This window comes from Pyrgilauda ruficollis, unplaced genomic scaffold (assembly GCF_017590135.1).
Source record: "Pyrgilauda ruficollis isolate IOZ18807 unplaced genomic scaffold, ASM1759013v1 scaffold24, whole genome shotgun sequence".
NCBI classification, from domain to species: Eukaryota; Metazoa; Chordata; class Aves; order Passeriformes; family Passeridae; genus Pyrgilauda; species Pyrgilauda ruficollis.
Window position 1 is genome coordinate 6,064,158 of NW_024523648.1, and position 14,305 is coordinate 6,078,462.

Below are 14,305 nucleotides of genomic sequence, written 5' to 3' on the forward strand. Positions count from 1 at the left end.
TTTCAGTTGTTTGTTTCTCAGATTTGGCTGAGGTTTGCAACCTCTTGCTGTAGTAAGTCAACTAGTGTAGGGCTGCAGTGGGTCACTGACCACTCCTTTGACAATTGTCCCATAAATGGTTAACAATTCATAAAAAGTTACTGTTGCTGGCTGGAGAGGAAATGTGGCCAGGGATTGACTCAGAACACACACCAGAAATCCTTTTGAGATTCTCAGAGGAACCACGTGGAAAACAGCTGGATGAACACTTCCTCCCACTCTGTCATGGATTATGTGGGCAGGAAAGAATCAGATCTGCTTAGTCTACAATGTGTGTCATCTTGTTTTCAGTTTTTCGGCCTGCTTCTTTCAGGAGCTGTTAGTGTAAGTTTTGAGGGTTTGTGGGGTTTTTTTCCCCAAGCTGAGACACCAGTGTGTATTAATATTTGACCAAATTAAGGACTCTCATCAACAAATGTAGTTTTCTTTGCCATAAACTATGGGATCTCTTAATTTATATTGTAGCTGCTGTGGAGTAGAGGCCTGGGGAGAATCCTGTGGGATACATTTTCCATGCTGTCTGATAGGATAGGGTCAATACTTTTACATGTGTGGGTGACAGCGTGGTTTCTTTGGGGATAAATGAAAAGAGAGAAATGTCTCCCCCATTTTTGATACAAGTTTAGTTCACTGACCTTGCTGTAGTGGGCTTTTCTGTTTACACAGTCCTTCCAGAGGAAGTGGAGGAGTTGGCTTATTAAATAGGTCTGTAATGTGTCTTGAGGACTTCATATGCATACTGCATCAGCTGACCTGCAAAAGAACATAATGTCCTCGATGCATTGGCACCAAATTCTAGAGATTCTATGATTTTTCAGGAAAAAATAATAGAATTTGATCTATGTTCCCCATGGTTCAGCTGCCAGCTTGGCTGTCTGTTTTTTTCAGCAAGTGATGTGTGGTATGTGATCTGTGTAAATACATCTGTACAAGTGACGCAGACAGGGAAACTGGGATGTAACCAACAACAGCCAAGGTGGCTTCCTTATTGACCCATGGATGTGTGTGAAATTTAGCAATTACTGCGCCAGGTCTGAAAAACATCGTAGACTGCTGATCCCTCTGGTGTTGGTGGGAAATTCTCTGTCAGGCCATTTTTCACATGGAGACGAGAAAAGCAGATACTCCCAAGAAACGTGCATTGTTAGGGAAGTGGGGACATGTTTAAAATATTTTGATTTCCTGCAGGAACTAATTGAGGAAACCTAGTTGTTTTAAACATCAATGGTCTCAGGTCCAGTGTTTACAACCATGTTGCTACAGATGTCTTATTGGTGAGTGGCTTTTAAGTAATAAGCATGATGTTATAAAAGTGGTAGAACTCTCACTAACAGCACGTGTTCCTGAGCATATTACTCCATTTATAACCCTTTTATTAAAGGGTTTTAAATAGAAATCAAGGTTAGGTTTTACTGTATGGTGTTTGTTTTGACCATTTTGGACAATGGGGTTTTTGTGAAGATTGAGCCTAAGAAGTTATTTGTGGTACATTTCTTGTGAGGAAGTTATCCGTGATGGATCTTGTGGAAAAGTCTAACCTTAATAGCATGGTAGATGTGTATAATTATTTGAGATTCAATTATGACATGGGATGAAAAGACAGTTCATCAACTGCCTGTTTGTATTGCTGAGCTTTGCAAGGTATTTGAATATCTTACATCTGTCCTAACAGTGTTCCCGTGTGAGTTACAAACTTTGTAATAAAAATTTCAGGTGAGTTTTAAAAACTTGTATGAACTAGCCTTTCTCCTTCTGTCACTCACATGATACAGAGGGTTAATTTTTAAATTCCCTGGGAACAGTTTTCTCTCAAATTCAGTGATAACTCACCTAGGCCTTCACATATCTTTATTTTTCTTGATAAATGGCTTGCAAAGAGTGACGGTGGAGTGCGTGACTTGGGAAGTGCACTTTCTATTTCTTTTTTGCCATCAAGCTGCCACAGGGGGGAGTAGAAGTTTGGAAAGGACTGTGCTTCCCAAAAAGTCACCGCGGCAAGTGCTGTATTTGTGTGTATCCTGGCCAGTCTCTCACGGGGAGAAAAGCAGGGGCAAAAGAGGAGTGGGTGATCTAGGAATGAAAAGGTTGGTTGGAGAAAGGAGCCGGAGGGTTTCTGCAGCTGGAACAAGCTGAATGGTTCACTGCTTTGCAAAACCACGCTGTTTTTCTTGTTCATTCCTACCAGCTTTTCTGTCCAGATGTAAGGAGAATGTGACTGAATTGTTTTCCTGCCTCAGGAGGGAAGATGACATGTGGGAGTTGTAAAGCACTTGCAAAATCCCTGCCTGTCTGACAAAAGGCTTTTCCCACATTAGTGCTATTGGCTAATGAAGAAAAAATGCTAGGCAGAGGCAAGGCAGAGGACACGGTGAGGAAAAGTTTTCCTAACTTGATAGAAAAGGGTTGTTTTTGTGGGACTGTTAGTGTTGGTGGAATCCACGCTGTCTGCTTCACGATGAGTAACTGGACTCTGTGGGTCCTAGGCAGGCAGGACGCGTTCCTCACGCCTTGGCCCTGGCTGTGAGGTCACTCTCTTCGTCCCTTGTGTGACCACAACTTCTCTTGCAAGGCACAGTCTGAAGCAGCAGCGTGGCTGTCGGCCACCATCCTGCCCTGCCACTGGGTACAGTTCTGCAGAGGAGGCATGTGGGCAGAGATGGGGCTGTAAGAGCGGGAGTTGAAGGAGTGGGCTCAGATTTTGAAGTAGTGCAGTATAACAAGAGGGTGGAAAAGGGACTTATCCCTCCTGTTAGTTTCCCACCCATGTGCCGTATTTGAGCATGTCCCCAGAGAAAAGCAGCCAAGGTCCTGAGTGGGAAAGGCTAAACAGGGCTGAAGAGAAAGGTGCACAAATGTGTTTGTGTGGGAAGGGTTGCGGTGGAGTGGGGTGGAATGGAGGAAGTGGAGAAATCGGTGTGTGAGGAGAGTAGTGTAGGTGAGCCAGCCAAGGATGAGGTGGGCTTGGCAGCTTCCTTCCCACGGCCTTCACAGCATTTCACCACCAAGAAACTGTGCCCAGGTCCGTTCAGCCATGGGAAAACTCCTTTGCCAGAAGAAGAGAGAGGTGTCTGCGGCAAAGTCTGGGTGCTCCTCTTCTCCACACCTTTGGTAGCCAGTCCCGGCTTTCTGCTGCCCTGCTGCACTCAGGAACAAGCTGCATTGAGGTGCACGGTGGAGACACCACAAGTTTCTCAATTTTTTGGTCTGCGTTAGGGAGTTTTATCACTGGACAACCTAGTCAACACTTTTTGGGAAAGAATGAAATATTTTTTAGGAACTTGTTAGTGATCAGGAAAACAACTGAAAGGAGTGAATCAGGCACATTTTCTAAGTCCTCAAGATCTGATTGCACAGATCTGTAATGAGGTAGAGTAAGTGAGAATTAAGGAAGAATTAAAGGAGAAACACATTTATGATTCTGTAACCTATCACGAGAAATAACAATGACCCTGGCTAAATGTGTTATTTTAAAATGCAGAGGAGAATATGGCAAGTAAGTCTTTGCTTTTGGTTTTAATGGTGAAAATTGATTGGGAAGACTGGAAAGGAAAACCATTCTTCAGGTAACATTTTTTATTGCATTTTGTATATCTGCAATTCCTGGACTTTTGAACTATCATCAAAAGGAGCCTTGGAAAAATCCACATTTTTTATGTTTAGCACATTGATAAATTCAGTGCTTGCTCCACAACCTTGTCCTTAACAGACGCAAAAAAGAGAGAATTATTGGTCCAATTTCCAAATAAGACATAAGGAATTTGTTTCTGCTTTTGGGAGGTAATGTGCCTAAGTTTGAGTGGAACTTTGTTAAGTATAATGAAATTCTCAAGGAATGCAAGGCTGGTTTTGCTCAACAGTAAACATCTAAGATTAAAAAAATACATATATATTTTTCAAACTTGTGCCTAAACCTCAAGTTTCTAGTTTTTAATTAGGGTGGTTGTTGCAAATGCAGGAAGTTAACCAAACATAAAAATACAAACAGAAAACAATAAAATTAAATACATTCAGAGCAACTTTTAATTTTTTCCTTAGTTGTAGTTGTACATAAATTATAGATGAGGTTAAAGTCAGAAGCATAGTGAAGCTTGTACCACAGTTCACTGCACTCACTTGGACTCTTGCAATAATAAAACCCTGGAGAATGCTGATCTGAGTCAGTGTCACAGTGTCATAATACCTAGACCTTCTTAGTGTGCTTTTACAAAGCACAGGGTCAAGATATTAATTCTGAACATGAAATGTTTTGTTACAAATGTTTTCTAACATTTGAAGAATCAATACATGTACAAAGTCAAAACCAAGAGCAAAACCAGCATTACATGGTTTGTAATTCCAGTTTCTATGGGTTTTCCATTTTCATCACTTTACTCTTTTCAGGAAAGAAAAGGAAAGTAAGTCTGAGGGAAATTGCAGCAAACTTTTTTGAGTCCAACACTTTTACTTGATATGTCAGCCCTCCTGTTTAGACTCTTCATCATAGTTGAGGATGAATGGACAGCATAGTTACTGTAGTGTAACTGAAGCATTCTTCTCCTTGAAAAGCTATAGATGTGTGTTTCTGCTGCTAGAGGTCACAGGTTTGTTACTGCAGAGGCTTGGTTTTACATAGTGTCCAGAGCTGATTCCTTACGCAGTTTTGACATTTTATTATATAATTGCAGCAAGAAAAACACATATGCTGTATTTCAAGTCAAATTAGTTGAATAAATGAGGTGTCTATTTTTTATTTCTTGAAGGCCACCAGAGCAAATCTTGCCAAAGTTATGTTTTTACTCAAAATTCCTTAATTTTTCCTTATTTTGCTGCAGGCCAACACAGGACAGTACATTCTCATTATTTAATCCTATAAGAAAAAAAACCCAAAAACCAGAAAAACCCCATCAAGGTAACAAGAAGTTCTCTTCTACAGATATTTATCAAGAAAGCCAAGCAGAAACATAACTGCAGGACTTAAAACATATTTGATAATGCTGAACTAACTGAACAAATTCATTAGAGTTTTGGGGAGAACTAAGATGGGAATAACAGGAAAGCTGTAGAGAAAAAAATCTCACAAGATTAAGACAGTAGAGTGCCCAGAATTTTTGTAAAGATTTGATGCTGGTGATACTTCTGATGAAAATAGACCCAGGGTGATCCTCTTACCTAATGACTGCTCTTGCTTGGAAGGAAGTTTTGAATTTGTAAATAAGTGTAGGGGTTGAGATAATTGTTAGTCATCATGGAGTACCCATCTGTAGATAGCTTCAGCAGATTGACCATGGGGCAGTGGTGACACACTGCCTGACCAGCTGTAACATGTCATCCCCAGAGCATGAGGGGTAAAACTTTCTTCCTTGCCTGCCTTTGCCCTTTGCACCTTGCAAAATATTCACTTCTTTTGCATCATTTGTGCATCAAATCCTTCTTCATTTTGGAAGCTTTCTGTAGTTATGATATTTTATTAAAAATCCTTTCTTAGGATTTTTCCCCTCCTCAGGAGCTGGGAGCCTCAGGAAAGAAATGTAAACAATAACACTGTCTGCTGCTGTGGAATGCAATAGGTGTATCTTTAATTGGTCTATGTGGATTGTTTTCAATTGATGACTAATCACAGCCACTTGTGTCAAGGCTGTGAGCAGTCACAAGATTTTGTTATGTATTTTATTTTATTCTTGTTTTTTTGTAGCCTTCTGATCTTTTTGTTCTTTTTGTTCTTTTAGTATAGTTTTAATGTAGTATTTTAATATAATATATAACATAATAAATCAGCCTTCTGAAATGGAGTCAAGCCTTGTGTCTCCACACACAGAGAGTTCATCACAACAGCTTTCTCCTTTTCCTGACCATCATTTTCCCCAACTGGCTCCCAATGCCTTTTCACCCCTTTCCTCATTTTGCTTGTGTCTTCAGTGAGCTGTATCTTCTCTAGCACAGAGATGAAGCTGCTGTTGCTCCTCACCACATTCCCACAAGCAACCCTTTCTGTCTTCAGAGCAATGATCTCCTTTTCAGGAGGTGACTCTTGGTCTGCTTCTGAGTATGAGCTGATACTTAAGATTAACTTTGCTAGCCTGGGTGTGAATTTTTTATAAACAATGTGTAGGTGAATGTAGAAGGCTTTTGGGAAGGCCACTGAGGGGTCTTACAGATTTGTTTAGCCTGTACCATAGCTTGGAGGATGTTTTTAAAACAACTCTGTTTTCCAAGCTGGAAAGGTCACTGCTTCTTTAGAATATTTTTGGAGATGTTTCTGTGGTTTGTCAGATCTAAAAATAAACTGTGATCAACACACTTTAAAATGACAGGTTTTTTTTATGACCTTTTTTTTTTTTTAAGAGTATATAAAGCAATTATATATTTGTTTTACAACTGGGGAACCAGTCAGAACTACAGACAAGCTATGAAAATCCCCTTCAGAATTCCAGGACTATTTTTTTGGTGTGTCTTCAAAGTTGTGAGCATCTGCTTGCCTATCTGTTCATCTGTCTTATGCTTTTTATAGAGCCTATCATTTTTTCAACTGAGAGACAAAGACACCAGGAACATTTCTAGTCTTTTTCCTAAATTTCTAGGACAACTGGAGACCTTTGATTGAAGTTTTTTTTAATTAGAAAGAGAAGTCCTGATGAAATAGATCCTGTGCATTGCTTGTATTGTTTTTCAGCAAAATGAAGTGGAGAAAAAACTTGGAATTCTTTTGTTCTGAAACATGTCAATGATTTGGTTTGATTTTGAAAGGGAGAAATGTTGGAGGAGTTTATTTGTGTCAAGGACCTAGTGGTCTTGATTGTCCTCAAAAACACTTTTAAATTTTTCACTTTGAGTGACATTTTTTAAATGTCTATCACTGTAAATAGGGCTGAAGTCATGTTTGGGAACCCAGTCTTCTTCAAAGAGAAGAAAAAACATTTTCTGGTCCACATCAGGGAACACTTAGAAACATCCTATGATGATTTGTTTAGAGTCATGAAAGCCTGTTATGTAAAAGCAAATTTGGCAATGCAGTTTTGCCATTTTCTGTCACTGTAGTTGCTCCTAAACCAAATCCCATCTGCAGTATGGAGCCTTGGGTTAGGTAGTTCAAAAGGCCAGTGTTGGGTCCAGGCCAGTGAGTCTGGCAGGTGGGGATCAATCACTGATGAAGACCCTAGAGACCTTCAGCCATCATTCTGCATTTTCTCTGCTTTTGTGTGAGTCCTGTGCTTGAGTGTGCAGTATGGTTCGGAGTGTGGGTGGAAGCTTTGCTGCCTGTAAAGAAATGGTAGCTGTTTGTCATGCTCTTTCTCTGCTTGAGTTGCAGGGGGAGTTTCAGAGGCACAGCTGCAGGGATTGAGTCCAGTGAGATCTTCTTTGGAGACCTGAGGGTACCAAACTTTTCTCTGATGACACTCGCACACAAGGACCTTATCTCCCCTCACAGCTGCTTCAGGAACATTTTGTGTTTCTTGAATTTAATCTAGGTGTTCTAAGACAGCTCTCCAGCCTAGCAGTAGTTGGGTTTCTGCCCTAAGCCCTCAAGCATGTCCCAGAAGGGTGATGTGCCAGGGACATTTTCAGAGGACTCAAGCATGGACTGCTTTGCCCTTGCCTGCAGGGAAGAGGGCTGGTGCAGGTTATTCCTTCAGGGATTTTCCTGCCTTTCACAGCCAAGGGCTGTAGCATTCAGCACTTTGTCAGTGTTACCAGCTGCTGCCCTTGTGGACTACCTGCTTTGCAGAGTGGCATGGGGAAGAGCTGAGGGGAGAGCCTTATCTACCTGGTCTGCCACCTCTAGAGTACACAGGTTAGGAAAGTCTCCCCTGCATTTAAAGAAAGAAGAAGTAGCATGACCTCTCTATCTGTCCACTGATTTAAATCCCATTCTATTTTAAACCCCATTTTTGACAGTGAGTCTTATCTAAAATTGGCAGTAAAACAGTGAATGTTTTACTCTCATCAGGACAGAGCCTGCATTTAGCTTTCTTTCAAGTGGTGCAATAAAATATGGGAATAGACTTCAGCTTCCCATGTTTTAATTCTTGTTTTTTAATCCTTGTTTTCATTTTTGAAACTGTTTGGATCCAAAAATACATTTTTTTCTTTTTCCACTTCTGGTTTGTTTGTTGGACCACTGCCTGCTCACCCTATTCAGATGTCAAGAGACTCTCTATTTTTCCATTTCTGGAATTGTCATTCACGACTCAATGTTTCTTGTGAAAACCCTCAGAATTTACAGTGTGTTTATTGGTCTCTCACCAACTGAAGTTTCTCTCTTGTAATATTTTGTTTCAAAGCTTCTCTCAGATACTGTTGTATAGATTTGGTTCACAAAATAATTCTGTGGTAGGCCTAGGAGTTTGAGAGACCGTCTTCCTAAAAGATCTACCTAATAAGCTAATTAAAATATAAGTAACTTATATAATTTGTTGAACTGGTAGGTTTGAGACATAATTGATGGGGTAAGAGACTTTTAATAGTAGACTAATGGGCAAAGGATACCAGTTGTATGCAGTATTTCAGGAATGCACAGTAAAACACAGCTTCTTTGTGAAGAGGCCATTCTTAGGTCCAGATTTTGCAATTGTGCTGCACAGAATAAGAGCAGGTTTGTTCAAAAGAGCTTGTAAAATCTGGTGAAAAAGGGGAGAACCAATAACCTGTGATGGGTATTTTCCCAGAGTGCAGGTAAGGTGGTTTACTTTAGGGGTGTTCCAGTTGAAAGGAAGACTGAGGAAGAAGAGGTACATGGCATAACTGGAGTAGAAATAGCAAGAAAGTAAAATGCTGAGGGGGAAGTTCATCAAACTGTAGAGCAGAAAAACATATGGAAGAGTTACTGAACGAGTAGAACATGGTGGGTTTTGTAGCAGAACCCATTGCTGTTCTGTCCAACACCTAATTAGCCTGGTAAAGTGAAACATTAATGAACTTCACCATTGACTTTTTCCATTTTTATAGCTATGTAAGCTGAAGTGTGGAAGGAAGCTGTAGAAGCAAATAGCTGGAATGTGCTACAAGTGTGTGAGGGCCAGGGCCACTGAACAGTGCAATGAGGCAGGAGAAGTGGATGGAAACTGGTAAAATCAGTCCATTAAATGCAAAATCTGCCAAATCAGACCTGTCCTATGACTCCATTTCTCATTTTATTTCCTCTCTGTCTCTCATTAAAGTGTACAGCTCTGGGTAGGTAGGAACTTTTGGATGACTGGCTTAGAGAAGGAAAACTGCATCTATGGTTTGATTTGATGCTACCATTTAAGCCTAATGAACTGGTTCATTAAACTATTATAATAATTGTGTTTTAGACATAGCTTAGTTTTAAGCCTGGGCATGAAACAATATCTTTCTAAAAATCAAGATTGTTTGTGAATCTTTCTTTTCCTGCTGTGGTTCTTGCTGAGTTTTGTCCAGGATGTCTCTGGAAATGTGAGCTCCAGATATATCACAAGACAGTCTGTGTTGTGTGGCAGCTGTATGTTTAAGAAGAAAAGGCTGGAGGAGATGGCTAAATGTGAATGCAGGCTTCTCTGTGTTCATCAGTACTGATTCCAAACATCCTGTTCTGTTTCTGATCACTGATTAGCAGCACAAACAAGATGGATACCTTTAGCCACTAAAAATTATCCCTCTTCCACTCTCATGCTCTCTCTAGACTGGAGTTTTGTAAGGTGCTTTATGCAGATTTGTTTCCAGAGATCTCACAATCCAAATTTTGCTCCCAACTATAGTAATTTAAAGCCTATTTAGACTCTCCTGAAATACAGATTTATAAGGAAAATGTTGACACTTCCTGGTCTTTTCCTGGCCTCAGTTCCTCTCCTCTCCTCTCCTCACTGGTGGGGCCACGATAATATTGATTCCCTCTAGCTGTCTTTCATCAAATGCTCAAAACAGCATTTTTTCCTGTGATGCAAACATCAAAAATGTGGACAGTTTTGTTTTCCTAAACTTGGACAACATCTGTGAACATATTATTTCTCTGGGAATGCAGTACAACCTTTCCCAATTTTATTAAAAACCACCTTTTTTGGATAAAGTGTGTATCATTGTATGCACTTTTACTCTGTCCTAGGTATCTTGTTCTAGGAAACTAAGTCTGCTTTTTTCATTCCTCCAGGACTTTCTTCATGTGAGGAGTAGAGATGTAAACTGTGCTTTTTTTCTCTCAGGATGCCTTCAAGTTGTTTGTCTTCCTAACCTAGACATCTGAAGTGTTTCCAAGTAGTTAAATACTCTCAGTGATAGTAAGGTTTTACTGATACTTATGTTACCTGTTGACCCAATCCAAAATCAATCATGATTATAAATGAGTTCTGACATCTGGAAAAAGTTATACTGAAGCCTGGCTGCAGTTTAGTTCTTTACCTTTTGGGACAAGCCTTTTGCATTTGATCTGGGTTGGAAATCTCAAAATCAGATTTGGATGTGTATGTGGAAAGAGTATAAGAGAAAATGCAGAAAATGCAGAACAATCTGATATTTCCATTGTTGTATTTTTTAATTCTGCCCAGCTGAAATTACCCAAGTAATGTCAACGTAAAGTTTCATCAGTGCAAGGTAAAAGCTGCATGTTAAAACGTGTATCCATGTTCTATGAACAGTTTTTCATAAAGCAGTCTTCAGTGCCTGTCAGGGAAACTGAGAAAAGATATGTGCTGGCTCATCAGATCCCACGCAGAGCAATTGAGAGCTTTCCAAAGAAGGAACTAGTCTTCTGAGCCAGAGAAGGGTAAAACTTACAATCCTCTCAAGTTTTACTTAAGAGTTTGTGAAAGGGCTCGGCCTTGCCTACATGCCTCTCATCACAAATGGAAATAGGCAACCCATCCGAGGGAGTGGGCTTATTTGGAAACTGTTTTACCTAAGAAGAGAAGGCTAGTCCAGCAAAGGTGTGGTTTTATTTACATGCATGCTCTTCATTTATGATTGGAGTGTGTCTGGAAGGTGTGGTCTCATTTACATCCCGCCTCAACTGCCTTTGGCTTCTCTAGATTCACCCCTTGCCTGTGACTGGAAAAGGAACTCCTGCCAGCAGAATAAAACAGCTGTGTGAAAAACATGTTTTTTCTTCCTCTGTTCTTCGGTGAATGCATTCCTAATGGTATGTACCCAAAAAGGGAAGGCCATGTTTCTGGGGAGAGAGTTTTGGGTCTGCCTAGGTATGTGTGCGTATGTACATGTGTGTGTATGTTCTTGAAATACCAAGATGAACATACCGGGTTTTGTGCTAGCCTGAGTGTTGGAGGGTGCTAGAGCTGGTTCTGAGGAAAGGTAAGAAAAAGTTCTTCATCATGGCTTTTTTTTTTTTTCCCTTTTTTTTTTTTAAGGTACATATACAACTTTTCAAAGATGCTGCTGACAGCTCTGGAAGAAGGCCTGTCTTTGGGGTGTGGGTGTGGGTGTGAGGCATTTAATGGAGTCCCTTGCATCAAAGTGAAGCCAACATAAACATGGTAGCAGCATCTCTCATAATCTCTGAACCACGACAGCAGGCTACAGCAAAGGACATGCAGGGCAATCAGTCCCTGGCTACTCTTCATGCAGTTGCCATTCCATATTTAATCCCTTCCTCAGCATGTGTATGGTGTGTATTCAACTGTAGAGGCTACGCTTCCTTATATCACGAGGCAGTTCAGCTGCTGCTGGCCTCTGTGTGTATTAATTTTGGGATGCAGATACATTTGTAGCAGAAAGTGGACTGGAGGAACTCTTGCATGGGGGTTGTGGGGCACCCAGAAAGCCTTCAAGTCGCTGTTGACTTGGTTGGAATGAATTTACTGGGATTGCTCTAGTCCTTCCCCATTTTCCTTCTTCCATCTATGCCTTATCAGGCATCATCTTTGTTAATTCCAGGCGATAAGCAAGGCAGAGGTGTAAGAGGTTTTTCTCTTCCTGTGTTTTCTAAAACAAAAACTGAATTTACAAAACCCTGACAATTGGTCCAGATGCACATCCATTTAGTGTTATTTTCACTGAGAACAGAGCTGTGGTGTTGCTTACATTGTGAGTGGAAAGTGGATAGAGTCCCTTCAGTGTGAAGCCCTGATGTGTGACTGTGCCTAAAAGCGCTGAAGGAGCTGCAACCAACGCACTGGGGCTGGCTACCCCTGCCATGTCTGGGATTCCTTTGCTGTGGCATGCTGTGCTGCTCAGCACAACCAAGGCACTCCCAAGAAGCCTCACGTGGGGATGTGCAGGTCACAATCCATTTCTCTAATACTGCTGCCTCTGCTATATCTGATTATGCTCCTGTAACTCATGGCAAATGTCTAGGCATGACAGACTAAAGTGCTAACATTTTCAGGTTAGACTCAGAACTCTTTTTCAGCTGTAGATACTGCTGAATACCTTATAAACACCTGTCAATGACCCATTTCTCCTTTGCCTGCAGAAACTTGGTGAAACTGGAAGTCTAGCTATCTGCCACACTCTGGTTTAGCAGATGAAAGTTACTAAAATATTTTCTCTCTTTTTTGTAACCAAGACAATCTGAGGTGCACAAAAATAATTGCATGCCAGTCCACCGCAGGAGGAAAAGTGTCTGGCATTGTGTCTTTGGATTGCAGACAGGCAGGAGAGACAGAATGTTTGTCATCAGGATCCCCTGCACGTACTCTGGAGCCACAGCTGAAATTTTAAAGTTATTCACACACATTGCACCACCGTGAAGACATGTCCTCTAGATGATGTAAACCAAGTGAATGATGTATGCTGAGGTCACTGCTGTACAGAGACCTTTATACACCCGAGGCACTGACTGGTCTAAACTGCCATGGCAGAGCTGTGTAAGTTAGCCTGGACTGTGTGCTACGCTGTTCTGCTTCTCTGGAGCCAAACTAGGATGTTTAAATAAGGCTTGTGAATCTCTACACTGCCTTGCATTCATGGCTTAAGACTGCACTAAGAGACATATACCTCATTTTTAAAATTGGCATAGATTCCAACACACAAGGGTGCTTTATAAAAATTTCTGGCTTCTTCATCTTTCTCTCCTCCTTGAACATTCTTCCTCAGATTTAGCTTCCCTCCTTCGACCCCAGCATTGCTCCTGAGCAAACACACTGGTTACATCTGTGTGGGCAAGGGACGGTGTCTGCCCCCAGTGTCAGCTCTCTGCTGAGCATCAAGCAGCTGTTCCCCATGTCCTGACAGACGTGATAGTCCTTTAGCTGCTATTTGGTGCATGCACCAAAATAGATTGTTTCTCCTGTCAGAGGAAAAGATGGCAAGTGTATAACTTAAGGAAAAGGGATCCAATGGGAGATAAGAGTGTAGGAGACATTACTGCAGTTCTATATTTGGAATTGGTTACGTATGTGTGTGGTAACCCTAATGATGGGTGGACTGTACTTTCTCATTACCATAATTACATTTCCTTTCATAGCTAGGGTTGGGGATGCATCCAGACGTTGCAGAACACATCAGTAGATTTAGTGTGGCTTACTCAGTCTCCATTTATCAGACTGTGTCCCAATTATGTTACATTTAGGAAACAGAATAATTTTCTGGTTATAGCACATGGAATTTGTGGCATTCTAATCCTAGTCATCCTGCTGTATGACCTTGGAGAAGTTGTTTTACTACTCTTTGATGGTAAAAAATTAACTCGCCCCATGGATGGATTTTAATACCATGCCAAGTTTAAAAAAATCTGAAGCTAAAGTTAGCCTTCTAAATCCATATTTAGGGGCTAAATGGGATGACTTGTTTCCATAATCCTGAGCACCCAGCAACTGTCTCCTGCCAAGACCAGCTAGAGATTTTGGGTGTTCAGCAGTCTGAAACATGGAGCAAAAGAAGAGTGAAAGCAGCTGCTTGTGTGCACATGAGGAGGAACTCACTGAAGTGTTGTGGTGAAACAGGGACAGCACTCTGTCTTTCCTGAGTGGTTGTCACAGTCACAGCACTGGGGAGATGTAGATGGGATTAAGCTCGCGAATTTTGTTGTCTAAAAGTGGAAGATCTCTTTAGTAGATCCCTTAGTTCAGTGAATCCAGAACAGCTCTCAATCAGGACAGATGAGCACGCCCTGATGTGCCATCCTGCCCACCTCTCTGGATGTGGGATGAGTTATCCTCTGGAGGTCCTCAGCCCTGTCCATAGAGTTAAGCACTTCATAAATGTTTAGATGGTTTGCTTGGGCTCTGTTGACTGTAGAGCCAGCGGGTGACTTATGGTGCATTAGGTGTGTCAGAGCTGCACATATCTGCAGAGAATGGTGAAACTCTATTACAGGCCTGAGCAGTTTGGTTGTGGAAGCTAGGAACAAGGGAAAGCAAGGAGAAATAGTTGAGCCTTGTAA